Raw genomic sequence first — 20,308 nt, forward strand, 5'->3', positions numbered from 1 at the left:
GCTACTACACACCCACTGGTAAGACTAAAGTTGAAAATCTTGATAATACCGGGTGTTGGTGAGGATATAGGTTGAATTTTGAATATTAATCATCATTAATTCTTTTCTTGCACACACACAGTGGTCTGGATCAGAAGAGAGTTTTGTTTTATTCTTTATATAATAATAACTGTATCAGGCCTCCTTGTCTCATTAATTACTGCTGTTGCAATGCACTGAAAGCCAGATGGAAAAATTCCCTGTACAAGTTGTCCCACGCTTCATAAGCAAGGGATGGATAAACATAGATTTTTCTCTATTTACAGGATAAAGTCAGCTATACATTCCTTTGATCCCAGAAGGAGCAAGAGAAAAGCCCTTTCTTCTTAGAGATGGAATAGATGGATAGAATCCTGGAGTCTCATTCTAACTTTTTGAAATGCAAATCAATCTGTTCAATGACCCGATAAGAGATAAGACCCTTTGTCTCAAGCTTTTATTACCTAGAGAGGTCTTCAAAATCTTGGGCCTCCTTTTCCCTTAAATGTAAACACACACAACCAGAGTTGGACCATTTTCTCTGGAGTTCTCTCGTTACTGAATAGTTGTAAATTAACTTCCCAAAGCTGGTTTTCAGCTTAGGATCTCATCTTTTTAGCCCCAATTTTGCAGAAGCACAAAAATATTGTCTCTATAGCCCATTATGTGAAAAAATTGGAACTCATATGTTGCTGGTGGGAATATAAAATGATACAGCTACTTTGGAAAAAGGATTTTTGGCAGAGTTTTTTGTTTTCATTTTTGTTTTTAATGAAGTTGAATATATAGTTACCATATGGCCTACCAATTCCACTCCTGAGTATTTACCTAGGAGGAATGAAAATATATCTATACAAGGACTTATGCAGAAATATTATTTCTTATAGCCCCAAACTAGAAATGACACAGATGTCCAGCAGCAGGTGAGGAGATCAACAAATCGGTATATCCATACAATGGAATACTACTCAGCAATGAAAAGGAACAAAGGACTCAGGTACTCAACATGTATGGATCTCCAAAGTATTTTGTTGAGTTAAAGAAATCAGATACAGGGGCACCTGGGTGGATCAGTGGGTTAAAGCTCCACCTTTGGCTCAGGTCATGATCTTGGGGTCCTGAGATTGAGCCCTGCATTGGGCTCTCTGCTCAGCGGGGAGCTTGCTCCCCCCTCTCTCTGCCTGCCTCTCTGCCTACTTGTGATCTCTGTCTGTCAAATGAATGGATAGAATCTTTAAAAAAAAGAAAGAAAGAAAGAAAGAAAGAAAGAAAGAAAGAAATCAGACACAAGAAAGTACATACTGTGTGATTCCATTGATATTAAATCCTAGAAAAGGCAAAACTAGCCGATAGGGACAGAAAGCACATCCATGGTACTCTAGGGACAAGTGTGGGAGGAGAGTTTGCAAAGGGACTTGAAACCATTGGGTTGATGAAAACCTACATCTTGATTGTGCTGGTGGTTACATTTGTCAGTGAATGTTTACATTCGTGAACACTTCTAACATTCCACACTTAAATTTAAATGCTCACTGAAGTTTGAGAACCACTGGTCTAAAATGTGAAGACAAGAACAACTCAGTACATTAACCCCCCACCCCACCCCAAAAGAGAAAGGAACACTGTTATAACCTGGAACTCAAGCAAGCACGATAACGAAGTCATTGTTCTCAAAGAATCTAAAAGTTAAAAGAAACAAAAAACAAAACTATAGTTAAAATCTGAATTTTATTGTTTGTAAATTTTACCTTAGTAAAACTGATAAATTAATCATTTGTTTTTTTGTTATATAACTTGGTATAATTTTTTAAGAATTAAACACTGGGCAACATAGTTACCAAGCTCAATGTTATAAAGTGGTATTTAATGGACTATAGTATTATAATCTAAAAATTAGGCAATGAATGGTCAAGGTATAAATTATATTTAAAGTACTAAAGAATCATTGGATAACAAATGGCTATTTTGAGCCTTAGACTTAAGGGCAATAAAACAAACAAAAAAAATTACTCGTATGGGAAGGTAATGAACTTTAGTGCTGCTTTGAGTTTCAAAAACAACATGTAGGTATTATGTGTAAGAAGGAGAAACTTTTAGTATTTTAAATTTAGTATTAAACCCAGAAATTTAGTGCCTTCCTATTTGACTATAATTAAGGCCAAAGTTTTGAAGTCTTAACTTTGGAATATAATAATATAGTTAGAGAGTAAATGATAGAAATTTTAGCACAAATAAGGACTAGCCAATATAAGTTTATATGACATGATGACACAAGGAGAGGATGCCCGATATTTGGTAACAACTCAAACGAAGCAAGGAACTCTTATTTTGAAGCCACCACAGTTGCTTGATCTCTGATACCCACCTTTCTGCTAGGAAATGTATAGTGAAGAAAACAGGCAAGCAAATAGATATTGTTACTTCATTTTCACATAAAGCCTTTCAGCGGTTTCAAATAAATGTTTCCCAACATTTTCCTATTAAAACCTATCTTTGAAAGCTGTACAGCATAAGGAAATAGTCAAAAATATTGTAACAAAATTATATGATGACTAATGATAACTACATTTATCATGGTGAGCACTGGATAATGTATAGAATTGTCAAACCAACCAACAAACCAACAAACAAAAAATTAAAAGAACAAAACTACAATGAAATACCATGTCACATCCACAAGGAAGGCTATAATCAAAAAGAGAAGTAACAAGAAGTGTTGATGAAGATGTGAAGAAATTAGGACCCTCATGCACTGCTGATGGGAATGTAAAATTATACAGCCACTTTGGAAAATAGTCTGGCACTTTCTCAAGAAGTTAAACATAGAATTTCCATTTGACCCAGAAATTCCTCTCTGAGGTATATACCTAAGGCTAATGAAAAGATGTCCACACAAAAACTTGTTCATGAATGTTCTAAGCAACATTATTCATAATAGCCAAATGATGGAAACAACCCAGTATCTATGAATTAATGAATGGATAAATGAAAGTAGAATATTCATACAATGGATAGTCATGCAATGCAGTATTACTCAGCGATTAAAAGGAGAGCAGTATTTGACTCATGCTATAACTTGGATAAAACTTGAAAACAGTATGTGAAGTGAAAGAAGCCAGTCACAAAAGACCACATATTATTCCATCTTTATGAAATGTGCAGATTAGGCAAATCTATAAAGAAACCTATAAAGACTGAAAGTGGAGTAGTGGTTGTTTAGGGCTTACAAGGATGGAATAGAAGGCATGAGGGTGACAGAGCATATGAGCTTTCTTTTTGGATGATGGAAAAGTTCTAAAGTTAATTGTGCTAATAATTGTACAACTCTGAATATATAAAAAATTGCTGATTTAAAAAAATTATTAAATTGTACATATTTAAATGGATAAATTATACAGTTCATGAATAATGCTGTTACAAAAATAATTTTTATTTACATTATTTTGATTTGTAATACTTTTCTGGCATAGTAACTCAGTAAGTACAAGGCTGCTGTATATGACCATGGGTTTTTTGGGGGGGTTTTGTTGTTGTTGTTGTTGTTTTTAATGCTGTAACTTTGAGGCATCCTCACGTATTTTTAAAAATTATTAAGAATTTGTGACTTTTAGGTTATGGTGCATGTGAGTTCTAGTTGAATACATCCTTTATTGAGTTGTGAGGAGTAAGTATCTCGTGGTCACTGGTGCCCAGACTTTTAGCTTTCATGAAAAATAAAAAAAGAAATTTCCAAGGTAGAAATTTCTTCCTTGTTTCCAGCATACTGTTATATGATGGAATTGCCCAGGGAGAGGATATAGAATGTAGAAAACCGTGGACCAGAGTGAGATTCTGGAATAGAGTAACTCATTAGAGTACCCATGAACATGAGCAAACAAAAGTATCTTTGTCCTGCCTTTCTGGGTTGTTCTTATAAGGGTCCCACACCCATGATCTGATCATGGGTGACTTCCTGACTTAAGTTTACAAATAGATCTGTAGTGGACCTTAAAAGACCAACATTCTCTACTAGTGTGGGTCACGTAGGACCTACAACATCCAAGGACTTTTCATGGCAGGCTAAAGTGAAAAGTTGTTGTGGTGCCAGGGTAGCTCAGTTGGTTAAGCGACTGCCTTCTGCTCAATTCATAATCCTAGAGTCCCAGGATCGAGTCCTTCATCGGGCTTCCTATTCAGCAGTGAGTCTGCTTCTCCCTCTGACCCTCCCCCTTCTCATGATCTCTCTCTCATTCTGTCTCTTTCAAATTAATAAATAAAATCTTTTAAAAAAATGAAATGAAAAGTTGTCTGCTTTTGTAGCACAAAATCCAACACTCCAATAATTGCCAGGAAAACAAAATACAAACACTGTATCAAGAATGCCAATATGGTGCCAACACAGCAATACTCTCAGGCTTGGCTCGGGACAAAGGGAGTAATACCGAAAAACAAACAAACAAACAAAAAACAAAACAAAACAAAAACCCTAGAAAGGTTGCAAGAAGCCTGCAAACCTGGCCTTTTGCATAATTTCACCAGTGCAACTTCTGCTCACCCCTAGGAAAATGTCAGCCATGGCATATAGCCCATCTTACGATGTGGCTCATCTGGAGATGATGCCCAGTGAGTGACAGCAAGCAGCCCAGCTAAGCAGCTCTTCAGGGCAACTGGGACCACCTCAATCAAGGAAGACAGAATAAACAGTTTAAGGAAACCCTGAGGCTCAGTTTTAAACAATGTAGCACAGCTGCAGACTGCTGAGAAATAGCAGTGGCTAACCGATAAGGCATCTGTGAGGATGAAGGAGCTACCTCTGAACAAAGGCTTCAGGCTGAGTGGAGTCTAAGTAGCTTACTCTCAAACACCTGTGGGCTCAGCAAACTGGGTTTGCAACTATAAATCAAAGCTCTGCTTTCATGTGGACAGAGTGTGAGGAGGAATGCTCTCAACTGTGTATTGGTCTTTTAAACTGCATATACACACATCATTAGTATCGCCTTTGAATCTGAAAGACAGCAATACTTTCTGGGACACATCAGGCATTGTTTCTGATGTCTTCGATATTTCTTATTACCTATTGGGTGTCGCATTAATGAGTTCCTCAGATGTTTGAAGAAACAAGAAGAAAATAATTTTGAAAAAGCTCGATGTAACACTTATCTTTCAGAAATTTGTATCAGATAGTGTTTTGTAAAGAGAGATTTTCTAATAATAAAAAAGAAACAGGGAAATTGGATACTTTTCTTTGTAATGAGATCTCTCTGAAAATTGCGCTAAGAATGATGAATACAATTATTTGGTAATTATAGACCAGAAGGAAATAATAGATTTTTTTAAGACTCAGGTTAGCATTTTGAAAACAGAGTAAACTATATTGATATGCAAATTAGGTTCAAACATTCATTTGTTTTCTTTTCTACAAAGATTTTAGTTATATGGACTCTTACTGAAAAATCATATGGATTAACCTAAAAGTAGAGGTCATCACAAAGATTGAGAGGTTATCTGTATAGGTTATCATGTCCTCTACAGAAGTAATTAGGCAGTCACTAGTCCCCTTTCATGTCCCACCTAGTAGCTGGCTTCTTTTTTTGTGGCAAGCATTTATCCCAGATGAATTGAATAAACTAGACGAAAAATCCATAGAAAAGATTCAACTTGCACAATGACTTAAGGGGAGCCTGTCCTTTCTCCCCTCGTTGTCTTGGTTGCTTGACCTCAATCACCAAACAGGAATGGATTTAATGAAGAGAAGGTTTATATTCATTACTCCACTGCTACTGTTCTTTGTCAAAGGACACGTTTTTCTATCAGAGAGGAGTATTGAGGCAATTATCCTGAGAATTTGGGCCCCAGATTCACTCCTGTGATTGTCAAAATTTCCCAGGAGAAGTTGTCATTCCGTATTCTAGTGTTACTTATCATTCTATGATGAATTTTGCAAAGGCAAAGTGGGTAAGAGAATCAGAGCACTTAATTATTCTTCAGGGGGAAAAAGCAGTCTTTCCTCTTTGATAATTATCTTAGTTTTCACGTTAATTTTGACAATGGGGATTTGGTCTCCAGCAGAAATTTGGAAGGAGGTTTTTTTTGTTTTGTTTTGTTTTTGTTGTTGTTGGTTTTTTTTTTTTTTTTTTTTTACTAGAAATGTAGAAATGCTCACTGCTAAGTTTAGGGTATTGCAAAAGATAATTATTTGCCTGATAGTTCATACATGAATTTGAAAGAGACAATGCTTTATTTTTATCTGATTTATACATGTACATAATTTAAAGATAAATAGTATTACAGATTTTAACATGAAAAACTAGGACTCACTCCTGGTCTTGCCCCTCATTGTGACTAATTTCCAGTGCTCAGAGACAACAACTTTCAACTTTTTAGACTCTCTTTGTATGTGTTACATATTAAAAAAACTACTTGATTATTCTCTTTCCTGAGTTTTAGTTATTCTGGTATTATTCATAACTTTCTTCTGTGGTTAGAATTTGCTGTTATATGTACTCCCTTTCCCCTCCCCCAAGTATTCATTATTCTCTTATCTTCCCCATATCACTATCTCACAAATTCCATTAAGTTATCTTATTGGTCAGAGTTTGCTCATGTGGTATCCATGATTATACTTCCTATAAACCTTTCTGATTTCCCTGCAGATGTTAGTTACCTCCTTTTTTTTCTTTCTTTCTTCCTTCCTCCCTCCCTCTCTTTCTTCCTTTCTTTCATTTCTTTTCAAGTGCCCTAGGGGTATTTCACTTTTGCCAGAGTGTAAGTCTCCCCTCAGTGGCTTCAATGCAATGAGAAAGATAGTTCCCATTGTGTGTTTGTGTGTATGTGTCTGTATGTATTATTCTTTTTTCTTAGAAACATGATGCTGGAGTCCTCTGTTCTGCATGAATTTGTAATGGCTGTGTCTTAGGCTTACTACACGTTATCATCACTGGCATTCTCTTCTTTCTTCTGCGTTAGACTGACTATACCCTGAAAGCCGATTTTTCTCTTTTTTTAGATTCCTCCCTTATTTTCATGGAGTTCTTCCTCTAGTAACTCCATAAGGTAAGATGCTGCAAAAGTAAAATTTTTCAAATATGAAATATCTCGGGATATTTTCTGTTACCATCAGTAGTTTTCCCAGACACATAATTCTATCTTGGAAATAGATCTTTTCCCCCCCTCAGATTATGAAGACCTTGCTCCATTGTCTTCTAATTTCCATTATTGCTTTTGGGAAGTACAATATCATTTTTATCCATGACTCTTTAAATGCAACCAATTTTTGCCCCCTCTGGGAGCTTTTAGCATTTTATTTTTGTCTTTAATATTGCGAAATTTCATATAGACATGCCTTTTCAGAAAGACAAACCTTTTTATTTTATTTTTCTTAACACTTTCAATTTGAAAATTTGTGTCATTCAATTCTGAGGAATTTTCTTGAAATATTTGTTTAATCCTTTCCTTCCCTCTGTTTTCAGTCTTTGTCCCTTCTGGAGTTATTGTTAGTCTAGTACTAGAAGTCATGATCCACTAATGTTGTTTTCCCCTGTATTTTGTATCTCTTTGTGAGTTTTCTTTTTTGTTGTTGTTATTTTCCTTTCTGGGGTATTTATTAAATGGCAGCTTTCAACTCTTCCATTGAATTTTTGCATTATATTTTTATTCTCCGAGAACTCTTTATCATTATCTGAATAATCCTTTTAAAAAATTCTTCTCACGGTGCCTGGGTGGCTGACAGTGGCTAACTCTTGATTTCAGCTCAGGTCACAATCTGAGAATCCTGGGATCTAGCCCCGGTAGGGCTCTGTGTTCAGTGGAGAGTCTGCTTGAGATTCTTTCTCACCCTATCTGTTGGCCCCTGCCTCCAACTCATGCACACCCTCTCTCTTTCTCTCAAATAAATAAATAAAATCTTAAAAAAGCAAAAAGAATGTAATTTCTTCTTTTAAAATTCTGAGGGTTTTTTTTTTTTTCTGGTCTATTTGCTCTCTTCAATTTCTTTTTCTTTCTAATTGGCTTTGTTTTTGCAGTGCTCATGTTTAAAACAGATAATAAACATGCTACTTGGAAGTTTATGTTTATGGGTACACCTTGTGAACAATTGAGCTTGAATATAGAATGATTGGTTATGGCCCAGCTGTTTTGTTGCAGGACCTTCAGTTTTGTATCTCTGTAGGTCCTTTCCCCTGGACAGATCAGTTTTCTCAGTTTATTGCTTAAAGGACATAAAAAGCCAGCTTCTAGCTTTCTGGAAGCTGACAGATGAAGGTTGTTGAATGTCTCAGATCTCAGTATGTCGACATTCACATAACTTCCCTGTTTTTAGTATAGTCCCTCATCTTTGCCCTCAGCTGTATCTCTGATGAGCAACACCAGATCGGTTCAGGTTTAATTCTCTGGAGAGTAAACCTCTAGGTTTCACTTGTACTTGGAAAAAGATAATTGCAACAGAAAAGGTCAATTTTCCCTTTAGAATTGTAGCCAGTCCTTCAACTCATCCTCCTGTTGAACCTGCCCTTTCAGAACTTATTTCTGCCATATTCAGAGCGTTCCGAAAGGCTGTAAGGTGAGCATCAATTTGCTTCTTGTTAGTTTCCCCTACTTTAGACTTAGATTGTACTTTTCTCAGATATTGGAAATCAGTCACCACTCATGATCTATCTTCCACCTTCTAGATTTTGTTTTATCTCTTCTATGTGTTGTCTCTGTTCCTGCTCTCTTCATCTAGGCAGGTTTCCTGCTTCATTTCTTCAAATTTGTTTATTTTTATTTATTTGGGAGAGAGAGTGTCTGTGCCCAAGCAGAGGGAGGAGCAGAGGAAGAAAGAATGGGAAGCAGTCTTCCCACTGAGTGTGCAGCCTGATGTGGGACTCAGTCTCACAACCTTGAGATTTTGAACAGAGCTGAAACCAAGAGTCGGATGCTTACCTGACCGAGCCACCCAGGTGCCCCTTAACTTTAATATTAAATGTGATTTAAAAGGTGGTGAAGATAGACTTTGTGTTCAAGTGGCCTGCTTCCCTAGAAGTCTTGACATGTGAAAACAGCAGTGCACTCTGAAAAAATTTCAAGTGTTTTGAGAATTCTCTTGATTGAGAAGTGGAGAAAGTCTCATGTCTTCAAGAAAGCTAATTTTGCAGTAAGTTAGAGATTAAAGCAATACTACTGAAAATATTTATTTGTAACTGGTAATTTTCACATAAAGTTACAACCATGATGAATTGTAAAGGCCTAGAAACCATGGTCAAGCTGTAGAATTTCCAAAGATAGAGAAGAGGAGTTTGTCTAATATCTATATAGTATTTGTCTCCATATGTATGTATCATCTCAAATCCCACAGTTGCTTTTATGAGTTTTAGTAAAATTCCCATCATGTTTGATACGAAGTATAATGGATTTGGTCTGGTATATAATACAGTTAGCTATCACGCTACCATTCTTGGATTAATCTCAGAACAAGTCTAAAAGCAACTCACATTTTGCTGTATTTTAGAAACTGCTCCAGGGACACCTGGGTGGCTCAGTTGGTTAAGCAGCTGCATTCAGCTCAGGTCATGATCCCAGGTCCTGGGATCCAGTCCTATATCAGGCTCCTTGCTTGGCAGGGGCCTGCTTCTCCCTCTGCCTCTGCCTGCCACTCTGTCTGCCTGTGCTCGCTCTCACCCCTCTCTCTCTGACAAACAAATAAATAAAATCTTAAAAAAAAAAAAAAAAAGAAAAAAGAAACTTCTCCAAAAATTAGCTTTCTGTGAGAAGCATTGAAGACAATAAAATGGATGTCATTCTGACTAAAATTCTCTAAAAATATAATAAAAATACCCCAACAAACTAGATCTTTGTGCTTTGTTCTGATTACATTACTAGCTTTGACACGAGATACAGTGTTTTCATGGGTAGAATCATCAGTAAGTAGGGTAGGGTGAGCAGACACATGGCATCTGGGCCACCATGCTGGGTCCCTGTGTTTCTAATGGGGTTCCTCCATTTATTCCTGTGCTCTTTTTTCCTGACCCCCCCATAAAACTTCAAGATCTGTCACTTGGCTGGCATCTATTGGATTTGACTTGTAAGATGATCTCTATTTGTCAGTCTTTACCTGGAGATAGCTGGGAATTTGAAGAAGGGGCCAAATTTAACAAAATCTGTCTTTAGAAGTAAAAGAAGGGTGCAGAAGGCTATCAGTATTTTAGGATACTGAGAGTTACAGACCGAAGTTTGTGCTTGTAAGAAATTTGAAGTTTGTTTGATTTTTCCAAAGATAAAGACAATAGAATACTCACTGTGAAAAGAGTTTCCATGTGACCTCTTGGGACAGTTAGAAGATGAGAACCTACCAAGTCACAATCCACAGGCAGGCTGGTAGATACATATTTCCTGAATTGGAGTGCATTGGGAGAGTTTTACACAGGGTTACAGGATTTGCAATTAGGAAGAGAGGCTCACAACTTAAATTTTAAAATTTTCAAAATAAAATTCTTACCCATCTGGAAGACCCTATTTTCTTGGCCAGACTCCCAGAGGATATTTGAAGGTAGGGTCAAAACCAAATTTTGTAAAACACAGTGTCAGTTCTGCTCAAATACTCATGAAGGCCCTGAAGTTCTACAACACACAATAAATAACCAGAGTTGGTGTATTCAGAGAAGGGGTCATGATTACAGACTGTGGAGTCAGGTGACTTAGGGTTGAGGAAGCTCTTACCAGCTTCTTGACCTGGTGCTAGTCAGAGACAATAACACCTACTCACCAAGCCAATGGAAGGATGAGGAGAATAACTGGTTAAACTCTTAACATAGTAGGTGTTCCATACAAAGTTGTAATTATTTCTCTGGAAAAAAACTAACAAAGGAAATGGTTAAAGAAAAAATTGAAGCTGCTTGGACTTTAGCAAAGTGACAAAATACAATTAATCTTTAGAATACCTTTTTTTGAAAGTAAAACTCATATGGATAATAAAGAGTCTACCTGAAATACTAATTTTGGACTTTAAATTAAGAAAGTATAGTATTTGGGCTCTTCTCACCCAAGCAGGGTGAGGCTCTTCTCACCCAAGCAGGACTATGGCATCTGCAAAATAGAATTGACATGTTGCCCAGCTATTCCTGTCTGGAAGAAGAGGACTATTGTCTTCTAAAAGTTAGGTTTGGATTACTTAGGTGTGGATTAAAAAGATAGGAGAGTAAGAAACATCCTGGCTTGATGACATTTAAAATGTGAATTTGCTCTTTCAAAAGGCCATTTCTGTCTGTTGTTTCTCAAAGCGGTTTAATCAAGGTTTAACGTTTTGTCCAGAGCTTCCTGATGTGAACCCTCTGATTCATAAGTTAGCTTTTCTCCTGTGTTGAGGCCAAAATGTTTCCTTTGCGAATATATATCTCTGAAATGATGGCATAAGACTTCTGGGAAATGAGTCTATGCATAGTAAATATTGTGGTTGTTGCCATTTGAGTGCTTGGGCGGGGTTGTTAGAGCTGTAGAGGCAGTAAGTTCAGACTCAACAGAGATGCCAGGGCTGCATCTGTAGCAGAACCTAAGGGAAGGCTGCTTCCTGGCTGTCACCCTATACTGTCAAAAGTGCCCTATCCATCAGCTCCTTGCCTTGACTCTTTTTAGATTTTTCCATGCTTCCTGTTGGGGAAAGAAACCATTCCAGAACAGGCTCACTGGCCCTTGAGACAGAAGGGAGCAGGATATGGAGTAAAATAGGGAGGGAGGTAGGGGTTGAGAAAAGCAGAGGCTGAGAGGCAAATTCTGGCACAAGATGTTGAGGGCTACATAGCAATGAGCTCTTTTGGTATGATATCCTTCAGTTGAAATTCCAGGAAAGTTACCATCAAATTTTACTGGTTGCATTTGCCCACTTTATAGCCTTATTTTGATACATACTGAGCTGGTGTACTGTTCAGGATTCAATCAGAGAAACAGAACCAATATATTAGGGGCTTTGTTATGGGGATTTGGCTTCTGCAGTTCCCTTTGCAGCTGATGCTAGAGCTTGCAGCCTATGGATAGACAGTCAGGAAGAATATGATAACCAATATACAGCCAACCTAATCAGATACACAAACTTCAACACTGATGACTCAAGATATGTAAAATGGTGGTCATCCAGATGATGAAGAATATGTTTAAATTTCCAGGTTACCAATACAAATTAACTTTTTAATTAAAAAAATTGAATACTTGGGGTGCCTGGCTGGTGCAATGGGTAGAGTATGCAACTCTTAATCATGGCATTGTAGGTTTCAGCCCCATGTTAGGTGTAGAGATTACTTAAAAATAAAATCTTAAAAAAATTTAATGCCCAAGAAATAGTCTGAAACCCTTAGGAGTTTGTGGACAGCCAGTTTCAGAAACATTGTTATGATGAGCAAGTCAAGAGTCAGACAGACTCTATTCAAATCTTACCTCTACTACCTTGATCACATCTTGACAAGTTCTTAAAATATTCATGTATCTGTTTTCTCATCAAAAAATAAGAATTTAAAAAAAAGAAAGTAATATGCATATATAATGCATTGGTTGGAAGAATTCAATGAGTAATTCACTAATTTAGTAAATATTTACTGAGATTTTATAATTTGCCAAGTACTCTTCTAGATCCTGGACATATCATATTAAGTGAAAGTGTATAAATTCATATATGGACTAGGGGAGAGTGAGCATGTGCTAGGTGATGATATGAACTAAGAAGAAATAAAGCATAAAGCAAGATTAGGAGACAGAATGGGGTGGTCAAGGAGTTGTATTAGCTATCTATTGCTGAGTAAAAAAATTATCCCTAAATTTAGTGGCTTAAGACAACATACATTATTATTTTAAGTTTCTGTAGCTCAAGGATCTGAGCATGGTTTAGCTTCAGGATCTGTTACAAGGGTGCAATCAAGATTTCTATAAGGGTTGGGGTCTCACTCCAAGGCTTGACTGGGGAAAGATCCACTTCCAAGCTTACTTACTGGTCGTTGACAGGATTTAGTTCCTCAACAGCTTTTGGATTGCTGCTGACTATGGCTGGAAACTGCCCTTCGTTACTTGCCACGTCAGACTCTGCAACACAGCAGTTGTTCCATCAAAGTCAGCAAAAGAGAGTCTCCTAGTAGGATGGAAGTAATAATCTTTGTATTCTAACCAAAGGAGTGACATCTCCTAAATGTTGCCATATTCTCTTGGTTAAAAGCATATTCAAGGAGAGGGGATTATACAAGGTTAGAAATAGCAGGAGGTGGGAACCTTTGGGCACCATCTTAGAAGCTGCAAGACACAGATAGCCTCTCTAAAGAGAGAATGTTTGAAGGAATACTCAGTTAAGTGCATAGTGAGCCCTGTGTATCACTCAGGGAAGAGCTTTCCCAAGCAAAGAGAATAGTAAATGCAAAGAATTGGACGTGAAAGTGTCCTTGATGTCCCCAAGGGAAAGAATGGAAATCAGAGTTGCTGGAGCAGATGAAGGAGGCAGAGGGTGCTAGTTGCAGAAGTTAGAGAGGTCAGTTCAGGTGGGATTATGAAGGCCATGGGAAAAATCTGGATTTTATTCAGAATGAGATGAGAGGCCATTAGAAGACCTTGAGGAGTGAAGTCGTGCAAAATGATTTATCTCTTAAAAGACTCTGGTTGGTGGTGGGGGAATAAAAGCAGACTCAGGGACACCGGCTGAGACGCTGAGGTGAGTAATGAAGGTGGCGACAGTACCTGGAAAATAGAAAGCGTTCCATCATGTCAGCCGGAATGTTATCGTTGCCTTTCTTTCTTAGATCCCTGATTCTCAAACAATTATATACCTAAGTCTTGCCTGGGGAACTTGTTCTAAATATAGACGTGAGGCTTTCCCCTGCAGAGAGAGTGATTTAATATGCTTTGGCGACAGGAAGATAAAACATACATGTACATTTAAACACTGGCACAGGTTGCTCACAACTACCTACACTACCTTTGCTGCTGCTGTTATTTCTCACAAAACACAAAAGTAAATGTGACATGAAGACTTCTGCTCCCCCCCCCCCCCAGCCCAGAACACAATCACACACAGATTGGAATTCCCTAATTCATTCTTCGGTGGGCTATGACATGCCCATGGAAACTTCTCTTGTGAGAACAACAGAACAGGGTAGTAGAGAAAGTATCTTCCCACAGTTACTGTCCCTGGTTCCCAGGAAAAGAGACCAACGTGGTAAGGATATGTTTATATTTCTTACCTAATTTATCCAGGTAACTCTAATTTCAGGCCTGCAAAAGTGCCTCTCTTTTAATCAAACTTCAGGGGTGTCTTGAAGCACGTTGCACAAATTTCCAATGTAGGAATTGGAAACCAGAATTATGTTTCTCTCATGCAGTCTTGACAATGTGGCAGATTGTGTTTGACACATTGTTAATGACACAAAAGTTTGAAAAATGGCTTAGATGTGTGATAAACTAGGCATGCTACTTGGATAGCTCATTCTTACAGATAAGATATAAAATCATACTCAGTCAAGCCAGTGGTGTTTGTGTCTGGCTTTTCGTGTATGTGTGTGTGTGTGTGTGTGTGTGTGTGTTTTGGGAAGGAAGATTTAAATAACACCTCCTTTTAAGGGCACATGCTCCTTCTTATGAATTGCTACATTAGAATCATGTCTTCTTTTTCCTAGTCCACCCACATTTCATATATGTAAATTTTCCTTTACAATTAAAAATTATAAGGATAAAAGTATCTTTCACCCACTTTGGAACCCCCTGTCCCACTCTTTAGAGTTAACTAATACAAGTTTCTTGTGTGTCGTTCCAGAAATTTTTCATGTATATACACAGATCTTTTTGTTTATCTAAACAGAAACATAATGCATATACTGTTTTATCCCGTGCATTTTTTCCTATATTTTTTTCCTCTGAACAGTTAAATACATCTTTTTCTTTAAATAGGAAAACACATTGTAAAATGTCTCCAACATCACTAAAGAGGAGACAGTTATGAAGCAAGTCTCCATTCTACCCTGTTATCCTGAATGTCCCAGCCCCCTTCCCCAGAAGAAATGCCTTATTAGCCATGTGTCCATGTAGAGATGGTTCATGTACGTGTATGCACAAAGGTGTATTTATGTCATTCTTAGACTACGTGCTGTATCTTACAAATCACTTGATACTTCTGTGCAATGGAATAGGAGACAAACTATTGGTATGCTATACAAGACACCTCTCTGCCTGTTCTGGGAGGAAGAGAACGGCACTGGGTTTAGGACAACTGAAGATCAAACAAGAATCCAAGACTATGAGCTCCCTGGACGTGTGTTAAGAGATGGGGGATGTTCTTAGTTTAGCAGAAGCTTGGCCTGAAGAAGCAGAGATGAAGAGAGCTCCCCATGACCTTCGCCTGGATCAGAAACAGATTAAGATGCTAAAAACCATTCTTAATGAGATTCTAGAACAGAAATAGACCAGCATCCAGGAACTGGATAAAAGGTCTAGTCTAAGCCAGCTCCGTTTGCTTCGCTTGTCATTATATTAATGGGCCCTTGGGGTCCAAACAGCTGAACAGCAGCCTTTCTGAATGTAGTAAAAACTTGGCTTGGCTTCTTAAATGAAATGAAAACAGTTTTATTACCACTTGCAAGAATCTTAGAGAGAGGAGATAAAGGTCTTAATGCGGACAATGCTTCAAGAAACAGCCTTTTAACAGGTCATCCAAGCAAAAGATCAGCAAGGAAATAAAGGCCTTAAACGACACACTGGACCAGATGGACATCACAGATATATTCAGAACATTTCATCCCAAAGCAACAGAATACACATTCTTCTCTAGTGCACATGGAACATTCTCCAGAATAGATCACATCCTCGGTCCTAAATCAGGACTCAACCGGTATCAAAAGATTGGGATCATTCCCTGCATATTTTCAGACCACAATGCTCTAAAGCTAGAACTCAACCACAAAAGGAAGTTTGGAAAGAACCCAAATACATGGAGACTAAACAGTATCCTTCTAAAGAATGAATGGGTCAACCGGGAAATTAAAGAAGAATTGAAAAAAATCATGGAAACAAATGATAATGAAAATACAACGGTTCAAAATCTGTGGGACACAATAAAGGCAGTCCTGAGAGGAAAATATATAGCGGTACAAGCCTTCCTCAAGAAACAAGAAAGGTCGCAGGTACACAACCTAACCCTACACCTAAAGGAGCTGGAGAGAGAACAAGAAAGAAACCCTAAGCCCAGCAGGAGAAGAGAAATCATAAAGATCAGAGCAGAAATCAATGAAATAGAAACCAAAAAAACAATAGAACAAATCAACGAAACTAGGAGCTGGTTCTTTGAAAGAATTAATAAAATTGATAAACCCCTGGCCCGACTTATCAAAAAGAAAAGAGAAAGGACCCAAATAAATAAAATCATGAATGAAAGAGGAGAGATCACAACTAACACCGAAGAAATACAAACTATTATAAGAACATACTATGAGCAACTCTACGCCAATAAATTTGACAATCTGGAAGAAATGGATGCATTCCTAGAAACATATAAACTACCACAACTGAACCAGGAAGAAATAGAAAGCCTGAACAGACCCATAACCAGTAACGAGATTGAAACAGTCATTAAAAATCTCCAAACAAACAAAAGCCCAGGGCCAGATGGCTTCCCGGGGGAATTCTACCAAACATTTAAAGAAGAACTAATTCCTATTCTCCTGAAACTGTTCCAAAAAATAGAAATGGAAGGAAAACTTCCAAACTCATTTTATGAGGCCAGCATCACCTTGATCCCAAAACCAGACAAGGATCCCACCAAAAAAGAGAGCTATAGACCGATATCCTTGATGAACACAGATGCGAAAATACTCAACAAAATACTAGCCAATAGGATTCAACAGTACATTAAAAAGATTATTCACCACGACCAAGTGGGATTTATTCCAGGGCTGCAAGGTTGGTTCAACATCCGCAAATCAGTCAATGTGATACAACACATCAATAAAAGAAAGAACAAGAACCATATGATACTTTCAATAGATGCTGAAAAAGCATTTGACAAAGTACAGCATCCCTTCCTGATCAAAACTCTTCAAAGTGTAGGGATAGAGGGCACATACCTCAATATCATCAAAGCCATCTATGAAAAACCCACCGCAAATATCATTCTCAATGGAGAAAAACTGAAAGCTTTTCCACTAAGGTCAGGAACACGGCAGGGATGTCCATTATCACCACTGCTATTCAACATAGTACTAGAGGTCCTAGCCTCAGCAATCAGACAACAAAAGGAAATTAAAGGCATCCAAATCGGCAAAGAAGAAGTCAAATTATCACTCTTCGCAGATGATATGATACTATATGTGGAAAACCCAAAAGACTCCACTCCAAAACTGCTAGAACTTATACAGAAATTCAGTAAAGTGTCAGGATATAAAATCAATGCACAGAAATCAGTTGCATTTCTCTACACCAACAGCAAGACAGAAGAAAGAGATATTAAGGAGTCAATCCCATTTACAATTGCATCCAAAACCATAAGATACCTAGGAATAAACCTAACCAAAGAGACACAGAATCTATACTCAGAAAACTATAAAGTACTCATGAAAGAAATTGAGGAAGACACAAAGAAGTGGAAAAATGTTCCATGCTCCTGGATTGGAAGAATAAATATTGTGAAAATGTCTATGCTACCTAAAGCAATCTACACATTTAATGCAATTCCTATCAAAGTACCATCCATCTTTTTCAAAGAAATGGAACAAATAATGCTAAAATTTATATGGAACCAGAAAAGACCTCGAATAGCCAAAGGGATATTGAAAAAGAAAGCCAACGTTGGTGGCATCACAATTCCGGACTTCAAGCTCTATTACAAAGCTGTCATCATCAAGACAGCATGGTACTGGCACAAAAACAGACACATAGATCAATGGAACAGAATAGAGAGCCCAGAAATAGACCCTCAAATCTATGGTCAACTAATCTTCGACAAAGCAGGAAAGAATGTCCAATGGAAAAAAGACAGCCTCTTCAATAAATGGTGCTGGGAAAATTGGACAGCCACATGCAGAAAAATGAAATTGGACCATTTCCTTACACCACACACAAAAATAGACTCAAAATGGATGAAGGACCTCAATGTGCGAAAGGAATCCATCAAAATCCTTGAGGAGAACACAGGCAGCAACCTCTTCGACCTCTGCCGCAGCAACATCTTCCTAGGAACAACGCCAAAGGCAAGGGAAGCAAGGGAAAAAATGAACTATTGGGATTTCATCAAGATCAAAAGCTTTTGCACAGCAAAGGAAACAGTTAACAAAACCAAAAGACAACTGACAGAATGGGAGAAGATATTTGCAAACGACATATCAGATAAAGGACTAGTGTCCAGAATCTATAAAGAACTTAGCAAACTCAACACCCAAAGAACAAATAATCCAATCAAGAAATGGGCAGAGGACATGAACAGACATTTCTGCAAAGAAGACATCCAGATGGCGAACAGACACATGAAAAAGTGCTCCATATCACTCGGCATCAGGGAAATACAAATCAAAACCACAATGAGATATCACCTCACACCAGTCAGAATGGCTAAAATCAACAAGTCAGGAAATGACAGATGCTGGCGAGGATGTGGAGAAAGGGGAACCCTCCTACACTGTTGGTGGGAATGCAAGCTAGTGCAGCCACTCTGGAAAACAGCATGGAGGTTCCTCAGAATGTTGAAAATAGAACTGCCCTATGACCCAGCAATTGCACTATTGGGTATTTACCCTAAAGATACAAATGTAGTGATCCAAAGGGGCACATGCACCCGAATGTTTATAGCAGCAATGTCCACAATAGCCAAACTATGGAAAGAACCTAGATGTCCATCAACAGATGAATGGATCAAGAAGATGTGGTATATATACACAATGGAATACTATGCAGCCATCAAAAGAAATGAAATCTTGCCATTTGCGACAACATGGATGGAACTAGAGCGAATCATGCTTAGCGAAATAAGTCAAGCAGAGAAAGACAACTATCACATGATCTCCCTGATATGAGGAAGTGGTGATGCAACATGGAGGCTTAAGTGGGTAGGAGAAGAATAAATGAAACAAGATGGGATTGGGAGGGAGACAAACCATAAGTGACACTTAATCTCACAAAACAAACTGAGGGTTGCTGGGGGGAGGGGGTTTGGGAGAAGGGGGTGGGATTATGGACATTGGGGAGGGTATGTGCTTTGGTGAGTGCTGTGAAGTGTGTAAACCTGGTGATTCACAGACCTGTACCCCTGGGGATAAAAATATATGTTTATAAAAAATAAAAAGTTAAAAAAAAAAAAAATAAAAAATAAGAAAAAAAAAAAAAAAGAAACAGCCTTTTATTTATTTATTTTTTTGAAATCTTTTAAACTTTTATTTATTTTTATTTTTTATTTTTTTATTAATTAATTTATTTTCAGAAAAACGGTATTCATTATTTTTTCACCACACCCAGTGCTCCATGTGAAGGAGCAGGAGGCTGGCTGAGGACAAAGCAAAAGCTGGTGCCTTGCACCCCCCCTTCACCCGCTCCCCTCCATATGTGTAGCATTCCTCAGGCACCCCTGACTGCCATAAAATGATGAATAGTTAACTTGCAGAAATCACAGTCCTGCAGGGTAGGAGTCTCCCTTGGTTTGCAAATGTCCTTGAGATTTACAACAAAGAAGTTACCTTACGTTTGATAGCAGGATTGTAACATTTCACCAGGAGACTCCCAATTGTCTTTATGTTAGTGCCTCATTAGAGGGAAAGTGGCCTTGGCTTGATAGTAACCAGGCCTTCAATATCCTGATAGTGCTTTTTTTCCCCCGCATGCGTGGGCTAACCGGCCAGTTCTGCTTCTGTAAGATTGCTTTGTCTGCTTTCGCACGCGGGTCCCCTGACCCAATCCACTGACGCCAAGTATGCCTGTTCAAACTATCAATCAATCAGCTCAGCCCCACCCGAAACTTGTTTGTATCTGTCTATAAAAATCCTGCACCGACCCAGCTCCGGACCTCTCGGCGTTATCGGCAACGAGCGGCATAGAGGTCCAGGTTCGAACCTGCAATAAACGACCCTTGATGCTTGGCTTTGACTCACGTCTTTGGTGGTCTTTTAAGGTGGGGGTAATATTCAGTTGGCATTTCACATGTAATCCATGCCCTCTAAGAAACAGCCTTTTAAAAGCTTAGAGGGCCAAGGTGAAAGCGACAAGATTGTGTTGCTGTCTCTGTAACCCAAATTCTGAGTTACAGGTCTCAATGGGAAGAGCTCTTTGAGTCCATCCTTCCCTTCCTCATATTCAGTTCTTGTTCTTCCCCATTGGAATCAATAGCCTGGGGTGCAGT

At 38.1% G+C, this 20,308-nt stretch overlaps 1 long non-coding RNA gene across 1 annotated transcript in view; it reads right to left on the reverse strand.

Annotated features, from left to right (window-relative positions):
* Window positions 1-19,497: 19,497 nt before the first annotated feature.
* The window catches only part of LOC309848576, a 188,812-nt gene continuing 188,001 nt past the window's right edge, over window positions 19,498-20,308 (reverse strand). Inside the window, exon 2 of the long non-coding RNA XR_014303131.1 lies at window positions 19,498-19,938. This is a non-coding gene — a long non-coding RNA (uncharacterized lncRNA). The remainder of the gene's footprint in view (window positions 19,939-20,308) is intronic.

Source organism: Mustela nivalis (genome assembly GCF_964662115.1).
Source record: "Mustela nivalis genome assembly, chromosome: 15".
Taxonomy (NCBI): domain Eukaryota; kingdom Metazoa; phylum Chordata; class Mammalia; order Carnivora; family Mustelidae; genus Mustela; species Mustela nivalis.